The following is a 10,689-nucleotide window of genomic DNA, read 5'->3' as shown; positions in this document are numbered from 1 at the left end:
TGACACATTTAAGCACATGCATGACCTGCTCTTCATCTTACACTTTACACCCTGAAATGAAAACCTGAACATCTGCATTTTTACTAGTGAAAGGAATTCTTAGTAAGTTCAGAGCAGATTATGATATTTTCGTCATTCTGAGAACCTTACACTTCTTCATCCAACAGTCTTATTATTATTTTTAGTAGTAGTAGTACTACTAGTATGACAGTGATGACTATTGCTAGCTTGATTAGTAAATGCCCTGTATTTGAAGATAGCCATGGTCCACTGTGACTGGAGACTGAATCCGCTCCTCCAAGCTGACCCCCCTCCAAACACACACACACACACACTGAGTGGGTCTCTGTGTGCCTCCCTCTCTCTCCTCGCCCCCGACTCCTCGACTGTTTGTCTCCACCACTCCCCAGTCCTTTAGAGTTGCCCTTTCACTGCAGTGCCCAGCAGAGGAGACAGCAGGCTAACTTCATGTTGAAGCAGTCACCCCTAGCTCAGGCCCTGCTTTCCTGCCCCCGCCTCTTCTCCTTCTCTCCTACTCCCTTTTCACTTTTTCTTGTATGCGGTAACAATCGGTGTTCAAAATTTGACTAGGAATTATATTCAAGTCAGTTGCCTCTGTGTTCCTATGCTTCCAGTGTCTCTCCCTCTCTCTCCCTCCCTCCCTCCATTAAATTTCTAGTCACACAACGGTGCAGTGAATATCCCTCCCTCATTCCCTCCCTCCTGCTTTTCTCTTCACAGACCACATTTTAAATTTTCAATCTTCCTCAATCTTTTCTTTCTCCTCTGTGGAATTCTCTGTCCTCGAGTCCATCCTACTTTATTTCTCTCCTTTTCTAAAAGAACCCTTCATACCCCCCCCCCCCCCCCACTGCCCTGATCTCTTCTGCCTTGCTGCTTCCACTTGGTATCAGTGTTTGTGTACTGCAGCGTCTCCATCAGGTGAATATGCAAGAATAAGAACCTTTTTCTCAGTCACTCTTAGCATTGAGACGGATACTTCATGTGACTCAATGGATAATGCAGGACATTGATCCTGATGTTGTGAGGGAGGGCGAGGAATACAGTGAAGCACCAACTGCAGGACATTAACAACATACTGAGCTAAAAGCTACAGGGACCGGATCTGATGGACACCTGGCAGCAGTATTCCGTAAACAAACAGACACAATAGGCTCAGAGCTCATCATTCATTTCTGCTTGCCCAATTAGGGAATCTTAGTGTTACTCAGAATCCAATTATTGCTGTTTTGGGACCTTTATTGAGTCATTTTCAGCTACCTTTGACTATGGTTGCATTTTTGTTACTAAATATTGTGTGCATGCTACCATCTGCTCTGAAAGAGATTACTGGATGAGCAGACCATGTGCTGACATGAACATGAAGATCAGCGAACCTCTGAATGCCAGTACATACACAAGCAACAGGGGCTGCTGTGATCCTGGGACACGCCATGACTTTCCCCTTCGCTTCCCTTGCTGGCTCATCTCAGCTGGCCAGAGAGCGTGAGTACAGCTCTGGGTAAATGCAGCCGGAACGGTGGGACCGGCGGCAGCTTTGTGCCCCTCTGGCAGCAGGCGTGAGGCATGGCCTCAGATCCACATGGACCACAGCCCTTACCTGCCTGCTTCTGGAGCGTTGCCCGGCAACACCTGCAACTTCTTTTGCATGGCTTGTGATGCTGTAGCAGTCACAAGACAAGGCTGAATTTTGGCATGAATTTGCAAGTGACTTGATTAACACAAACAGGTCAGCAGTCAGGATAATCAGAAGAAGAATTATATTGCGTATGACATTATAAACAATATTAAATAAAAGTTGCTGATATATGAACAGAAATAAACCCTGTTTTGTTAACAGTGAGAGATTAAAATAATAATCAATAGATGCAGACATGATTTAGGAAGTAATTCATTGTGTGACTGCACAATGTTTCTTACTGTGTGAGGGACACAGAAAGAGAGGAATGAAAGAGATTCCAGTATCACAGTATCCTAGCAACTGTTTCCATCTCCTTGGAGACAAGGACTGACATCACTTCCCGTATGTGTATGAGAATGTATCTGTTTGTTTACAATTTGTGTTTGCATGCGTGAATCTGTATATGCATGTATGTAATATGCAAGAAAATGTTGGGGATTTCTGTTTATGTATGAGCCAAAGGACATGGAGAATCTCTTCATTATGCTGCGTTGCTGGATGTGGCTTCTTACATATTAAAAAGTACAACCAGCAGGGAGTATAATTTTATATGCTAAATGTCTAAAAATAATTCATTTTTTTATCATGATACTTTTGAATAAGGATCAGTTATGATTTATATAACTATAGCAGTGTACTTGTCATTTATTCATTCATCAATATATTTTCTGACTCATCCAGGTGACGATTGCGTTTGGAAAGGATTGTTCAAATGAAATGTATAATGAAATACATATCCAGCATTGTATATTGTACGTATTATACCATTTTTTATATACCTGTTTTATGGCTAACTTTGAACATATCCAACTTTGGAAGACAGGAAGCATCCTAGTTGTTTAACAAACTAAAAATTTGCCATTAATGATATCCTACAACAATTTCTCTGATTGCCTAAACAATATATTTCTTTATTTTCCTTTTGGGCTGCAAGTCTTCAGCTTGGAGATTTGATGTTGAAGGATTTTGCTTCCCAGGGTCAGGAGGGTATTTCCGCTGGCTCCCAGATGAGGCAGTCAGTCCATGGGGCAAATTTTTCCACTCGAAAGGTCAAAGTCATGCACAATTCCTCTCCAGCTGCAAAGTAAATACATTTGGTATCGTAGCTTCTTGTGCTTATTATGCATGTGCTTCAAGCTGCTGGCCCCTTTGAATGGGATCCTCTTCGGTGCAGAAATGTCATGCACTACTCAGCAACATGACAGGATGCCACAGCCTAAGGGACAGGAAATGACCGCAGCACCACAGCCGTAATAACAATGATAACAGAAATGCTGTTTATAGCTAAGCTTTTTTGGGGGTCTTTTAAATATTAAGACAAAAATGTTTCCTCCCAACAGCAAATGCTTCCTATTATGTGTTTCATCAATACATATATTTTATAAAACCAATGAACCCTATTAAACTGAAGAGGGAAGAATGAGTTGAATTGAAAGGGATCATTTGTTCATTCATACAGAACTACTGTTCATCCTTGAGTGGGATTTTCTGTTGAGTGTGTCCAATTCCAGGAATGGCTTCAGTTTGAACAGGCGCCCTTTGTTTTCTGTGCGACGGCTGTTTGTGTCCCCAGGGTCGTGTCACTGAAACTTAAATTCTTCCACCTTTCTGGGTCCCCTAAACACGAATACCAGTGTGACGACCGGAGAATGACATGTGACATAACCGCTAATTAATTCCTCCCTTTTCTTGAAATATGGTTTATTCTTCAGGGTAAAAATGTATTAGACTGTAATGTACATGTAAGAGAAGGTCCTGAGGAAGGAATTGCTCCTCATTGTCACTGTTTGTGCGTTAAGTCCTGTCGTGTGACTTCTGAAGTACATTGCCATCAAAAACACTTGAGTTGTTTCCCTGTCTTCACCATACTGAAAGTATTGCTCTCTCGCCTTAAGTTACAGAAGATTTAAAATACGTAATTTAGCACAAGTCTTTCATTCAAAAGGAACAATTAGTATTATTATTTTTTTAGATTAATGTAAAAGACCATTAAGTCTTTTATAAACAATGCATCATTTCTCAAACGTTGGGTAGAAAAAATTACAAATTAAAATATACGCACATTCCTGTCATGTAAAGTGACCTATATATTGTTACACACACACACACTACAGGTTTATATGAACATGAAGATCATTATTATTTAGATGAAATGCATACTGTTGCCTTTGTACCATGCACTGCAGCAGGAATCAGACAAAGTTACCCTGGATACCAGACAATTTGATAACTTGCCAAATAGTAAATGTGAACAGTAATACGATGATGCGAACCTACAGATACCAAATGCACCTATACATGCCCAACGTACCTGAGAAAGGAGGAAGCTGAGTTTTGTGTCATTTGTACATCGTGGGGTTTTCTATCACAGTAGACAATTTGAAGACATGTCTATGTCACATTCATGGAGTGCTGGCCTTTGTGAATCTAAATATGTCTTCTTTGCCAAATAAGATCACTGCCAAACAGAGCCATCTGGTATAACTACTAGTGGGGAGACACTATCTGACACATTTGAGCATCTATGGTCACACAACATATGAGTATATTTAAAATTATCATGGGGCAACATTTTACAAGACATTAAATAATCTTTGGTCTTATCTATGCCTCTGCTTTCCTCTCATTGTCATCTAACAAGATCAATTAAAGAGCGTGCAAGATCCAAGTCCTCATTTTACTTGATATAACCCAACCCATGCCGAGACAAGAATCTGCTTGTTTAATTTCAGCAAAAACAATTCAATCTGACCATTCGATTTAATAGAAAGTCAGTCTATAAAAGATGCACAAATGGTGATAAACTAATTAATATATAATATCATCTTGCTTAATACTTAATGTGTAGCATACGTCTTTCTGGCAGTTTATGCTGCTTGGTGTATCTGCTTATGCACGACCAGCCCCTCGCACCGCACACAGCTCTCAGACGACCAGCCCTGCTCTCTCCGGTGTGTGTCCTTTGTGCAGGCGCTGCTCCGCACGTGCTGGTGGCTTCGCTCGGACGGTGCTGCGAATTGAAGCCCGGTCTGAGCTACAGGGGCTTTCACACTTATAAACAAAGAGGAGACTGACACGCGTCGCTCTGGCTCACAGATCTGAAAGTGAAAATCAAAGTCTATTGACCTCGATGTTGGCAGTGTTTGCCGTGTGTTGCTTTGTGCATCTGCTTGCTATGCGTAGTCTCTTGCCCCCTCCCCAAACAAACACATTTTTACCTTTCCTGCTACCCTATTCAGAACCACAAACAGCCCAAAGGCCAGGCTCGGTTCAGCACCACGGAGAGCGTCGGTGCTCAGCTCAGATCTTTAGATTCTACTCAGGGGAGATAGAAGGATACACCGTGCTGAATTATATCCAATTGATCGCCTCCACCTCTACAGGCTGCAGCTCCCAGGCCCATTGGTGCCTGGTAGAATACTGACCTTTGAGGAAAGAAAGAGTTCCAGAAACCAACTTCGGTTCATGGTCTGTTTAAAAAGGAGAACAGATCTTTTGGGGTGGGGGGGTGGGGGGGGGTGATAGTGACAGCATAAGCTAAACAGATTGGCTAGCTCTCGGGAATGGCATCGTGGTTGTGGTCTGGGTTGGGGGGTAAAAGGAAAAAGAACAAACAAATTCATGCATAATGAATGGAACAATGGGCAGGAGACTCCAATCGACATGGAAAAGCTGGACTGGACCCGATGGCAGCCAAGGCCCACCAGAAATCTCACAGACCATGACGTGACATCACTGAGTTCTAACAGTACCTTTCATACAGTACACTGAAGCTGCTCCGGGTCATTTCATTTCAGCAGAATGTCACCCCTGCTTGTAATAGCAGAAGGGAAGCACCAGCCATGTGATGCAAGATACTTCTCAAATTTTGCTGTACTTTCCACCCAAAAAAACTTTCAGCATGGGGTGTTGATACCTCTCCAACTTCTAGAATGGCACCTTCTGTCTAATGTATCTGCAAAATGACTGATTTGGAAAAGTTAGGTAGCATAAAATGTGGGCTACCAGAAAATGCTACCTTAATGGGCAGGGATACTGTGTGATGGGAGTATGTTCCCTGGACTGGATCTGCAGATCCTTTCTGGGTGTGATGCCTGTGACAGGGCTGGCCAGGGATGAAGAAATGGGGAAAAAAAACTGTAATTAGTCACCCAGACCAGGCTGGCTTTCCAAACTTAGGCTGTGGGCAGGCATGGATCACAGCTGTTTGAACTTTTCAAGGTTGAATCCGCCCGCCATGCCTGAGAAATCCTAAATAACCATACCTCCCGCCTTCGGGAAGTGGCAGCCGTGAGGTCCCTGCATCTCCGCCTGACTGCATCACCATTCATTGCTGTACACAAAGATGTAATTGAGATGATATCGGCACAGGCAATACAAGGATGAAGAATGCTGCCCATTAATCAGCAAAATGTTCCCTGGCCCCATGCAAACCCAACAGAACTGTACTAAATATTTATAAACCAAAAGGAGTAAAGATGGTCGACTTTACAAGGCTGCCTCTGGCGATAAGAGAATCTGGTAAGAGCTGTATGGAGTAAAATCAAGGCTGACCCAAGCAATGTAGAAACCGAACAAAAGGAGGTGTGAGTTACGTAACAACACCTTGTTTATTGTTTACTCAAAATCAAACAGGTCCATCTGGTTAACATGCTATCACACCGGACAGATGCACTCACTGAGATTATAAATCTACTCATAGTCAGGCATTTTAGCCAGTGTCCCACTGCTTAGTTCTTCAGCTTGGATAGATATAATGGGCAGCACTACAATGCCTGGTGGAGTCTGTATGTTGTGTTCTATGAAGTCTATATGAACAAGGCAGACCACGTACTGAATCTCCTGCTGGATAATAGTTTGTGCTTTTTGCTCCAGAATAAACTAAGCCTTACAGGGGATTAGACGGGATTGGGTGTTTCTGGCGAATTTAGTAGCCACCCCTTCCAAGCTTTCTAGAGGTCAGCACAGAATATCTGAAGTGCATTTCAACAGTGTGTTGGCTGAATCTCATCTCCTCGATTTCCCTTAAAGGGCCCTCGTCATTTAGCGGGAAATGTAGATACAGATGTAGAGCGGAGCACATGCTTCTTATTTTCTGATGGAAAAAATACTTTTTTTTTCTGGAAATCTACTGTGCAGGTCTTGGTCCTGGAGCAAATGCTCTAACAATACAACCTCTAGGGAATGGATTTTTGTTCACAGGTGCAGCACATATCAAACCTTATTTTTAAATGCGCTTGGACCATCATCCCTTTGTTGTTTAATAAATCCCACTATGACCATAATTCAAGAACCCTGGGTGGACTGGGAAGCTCCCAAATAGAAACTCATAAAGGGCTGATTTCTGCCCCAGGCTCCAGCTCAACGTGACCCTGTCCTGGATAGCAGTTGGAAGACAGATGGATAGATGAATAATTATTCCTAGTTTTTATATCGCATGGATCTTAAACTTTTGTTAAAGCTGCCTGATTTATGTCTGCACCAATGTCCAGGGAAAGGAAATCGGCTATTAACCTTTCAAGTGCTTTGGTCCCCTGCAGTGTATCCAGCTAACAGGTTATGATGACTTGCTGGAGAAGCATTTCCCAACGGCTACTCAGAGCCAGAAACCATGTGCTTCCATCACCTTCAGCTCTGTCCTCGCTCATCTTCACCAATCAGAAATAAGTATACATCCACACTCAAGCTACAGATCAAGCTCTGAGCAACTTTCTCTAGCACAGGATGAGGAGTACTAACCCCAGACGGCTAACCATAAACACAGGAAGTAGGGAAAACCATAATAGATCTGACTGATGGGGCCCTGATGATTCTCCCCCTACAGGACAGCCAGGGTAATGCACACATTTATCCACCCATGCTTTTTCAAAGCATGCTGTAACAGATGATGGAAGTTTACTGTTTCCATTACACATGGTTTTATGGTTTTTTCCATAGTGATTAACAGCAATCTAATGGACTCTATATCAGCGGTGCTATAAGGGTCCTTTCTTGGGTGGCTATTTGGGTATGTTTGGAGGTTAACAGTGTTTGAATTGAGTGGTTTTGGGGGGGGGGTGTCTCCTGAAGGATAACAGTTGTCAACCTGGACCGGGGGGACATTTTAAAAGAAGGAAAGCTGAGTTCTTATGGGAGGGGGTCTATTAAATCACTAATGAATGGTCACATTTAGTCTGTCTCGGTTGGGTGGGCAGACAATTGGTTTGGGGGTGCACTGTCCACCCCCCCGCCCACCCATATCCATGTCCATGCTTTCTGTCCTTACTCCTTGAACAAATAGAATCTCCACAAATGTATGTCCCTTTTGGCAGTATAAATCAGATATTGATAGATGAGAGATTGTTCTCCCCCAAAACCCCAAGACAGGGCCCAAACAGCTTAGTACTTTATAATTTTAAGCCCTGGCCAATGATGCCAGCATAAATGGGGGGTGTTCCCTGCAGGACAGCGACCCAGGACGCAGCATCACCACCATGGTGAGAGGGAGGTGTGAAATCACCCATCTTTCTTCTAGATGACAGCCGTACACCTCCACCAAAGAGATGTCACCAGAGGCATAGGGGCCAGGGGGGTGGTGGAGACTTGTACTCCCCAATAATTAATTTTGATCATTAGCCCCCCTCCCCAATAAATAGGCCTTATTAAGTTGTGTACAGTACCTTCCGATATTAGATTACCTCCAATGCCCTTGTGTGCAACTGCTACTTGTAACTGAAAACTGATTTTTTTTTTTTAAAAAAAAGAAAAAAAAACCTGACCTTTGTATGTAGTAGAATTTTTATTGTACGTTTTTACTGTAAATATAAATTGTTCCTTTCTCAAATTTCAAATCTAAAAGTAAACTGATTTACTTTTAATTAATAAAATACAAGGTATTTTCCATATGTTTTTCCTTGACTTTTGCTGTTTGGTAAGTGTCAGTACACTATACCTTTCCCTGGTGCTTCACTTGGCCTAGTTATCAGTCAACCAGGACAAGTCGAGTAAAGAAAACAGCAGCAGTAAATATCAGAAAAAAGACTAAGGGAAACCGAAATCAAAGAAAAACAACTGTCAATAAAACTGCCGACAGGCTCCGAGCTGCAGTGTGAAGGTGTCAAAATCTGCCTTCCTCAGAGAGCTGATATAGCAGAATTGCAAGGGCTTCAAAATGCAAAGCTCACAGTTTACAACATACAGAGCAGATTATAATTTATTCGGTGCAAAGAAGATCTGGGCTGGATTCGGATCAGAAGCGTCATGTTACCTCATGGGTGTGACACCCGACAAGGGAAGTGTCTCTGGAGTGACAAGGTCATTTTTATCGTTGATGGACATCTTTGGTATGAATTTTGTACAATATAGAATACAATCCCTTCATATACATTGGTTATCTCCCTAACATCCAGATTAAATCTATATCTTAAGAAGACCTAGCTAATGGTTTTGATTGAGTTATGCTGGCGTATTTTATAGTACAGGCTGTCCCCGGGTTAAGAATGTCCGACTTACAGACAACTTTTACTTACAAACAGACTGCCATAAAGCCTATTACATAAAAAAATTCAGTTGAATATAACGGTTTTTAATAACCAATGCACGCACTACTTTGTGATGCTTGTGAAAACATTGCGCGGCTTCAGCGGTTCGTTGGCTCAAGGTACAGTACAGTACTGTATGTAGTCAGTTTTACTATTATTATCAGTAGCATCATTATTTTTATTATGTGCTGTATTGTTCTTTTCACAATTAACCTACAAATTCGACTTAAAGACAGACTTAGGGAACGGTTCTCATTTGTAACCTGGGGACTGTCTATACAGTGAATTTAAGTTTGTGTAGGTGGCTTTATTGTTTACAATGTAATAACTGTACGGTAATACTGGTGTTTCGGACAGCCAGGTATTTGGCACACTTCAGTGTAAAGACAATGTTTGCTTAAATGCAGGCATATGAGATGGGAATAGCGAGTTCTTACTCATCTGCTGGTCTTGTGCAGTTTTTACTCTTACTGGCCAGCTCTCCCACAGTGACAATGATCAAGAAGACCGCTTACCAAACTGAAGTGCTGCTCACAGGAGAAAAATTGGATAGTATTTCAGGGGCCAGAGTTGGATTTATCCTTCTGTCACACCCAGATGAGGTTGTACGCCTCTTCAAAACAGCCCAATTTGCCGCATAAGAAAAGGGTAAGACACCAAATGTACTGGTGGGTTCAGCTTCCATTCAGTTGTGTTGTGAGTTTTGCTGGTCTTCCATGGTGCAAAAATTAACACTTGACACTCTGACTGATGCATAAGACCACGCATAAGCAAAACATTGACATGCAGCACAGACGCCCTGCAGGGCATAGGCAGTCACGGGCTAGTGGTGGCAGTCGGTGCTCAGTTCTGCTATATCTGCAGAGAAGTGAAAAAGAAAGGGAAAAGGTCATTCAATGAGCATTCCTTATACTTTTCGTTTGATGACCACCTCACCGGTTTGTTTTTGGTCAACGTTTATGTATTCTTTGGAGATTTAAAAGCATCTGATCTAGGAGATGGGGGATCTTGATAGATGAAGGAGTCAGACATCACGCAAGCCCAAAAACACGGTGTTGAAATGAGAGCCCTCAGCCTCAAGCTTTGCCTCATTAATGCCAACCTCAGCAGAGACTGCGAGCTCCATCCAGCATTGCAGTCTGCGGGTTTGAGGAAATCGCAGGCAAGAATGTGGAGAATGACATCATGCTTTGCGTTTACTACCGCCCGCGTTAAATGGGCTTAAAGTGGGATTATCTATGTGCAAGCTGCTCCTGAAACAAATCAGACAAATATTATGGAAATGCAATATGTGAGGAGGAATTGCTGTAGAGTGTCGGCAGGATTTGTGACGGAGCTTGACAAAAGTAACACCGAGCAGTTTTTGGTTGTTTATTTATTTATTTTTTGCTGTGCCAAATCTTTGTGTTGTAGGCGGAGTCAGTGCAAAAAAAAACAAACAAAAAAAAACCAAAAAGCACAGGATGT

Source organism: Paramormyrops kingsleyae, chromosome 5 (assembly GCF_048594095.1).
Source record: "Paramormyrops kingsleyae isolate MSU_618 chromosome 5, PKINGS_0.4, whole genome shotgun sequence".
NCBI lineage: Eukaryota > Metazoa > Chordata > Actinopteri > Osteoglossiformes > Mormyridae > Paramormyrops > Paramormyrops kingsleyae.
Note: the sequence above shows the minus strand (reverse complement) of the source record.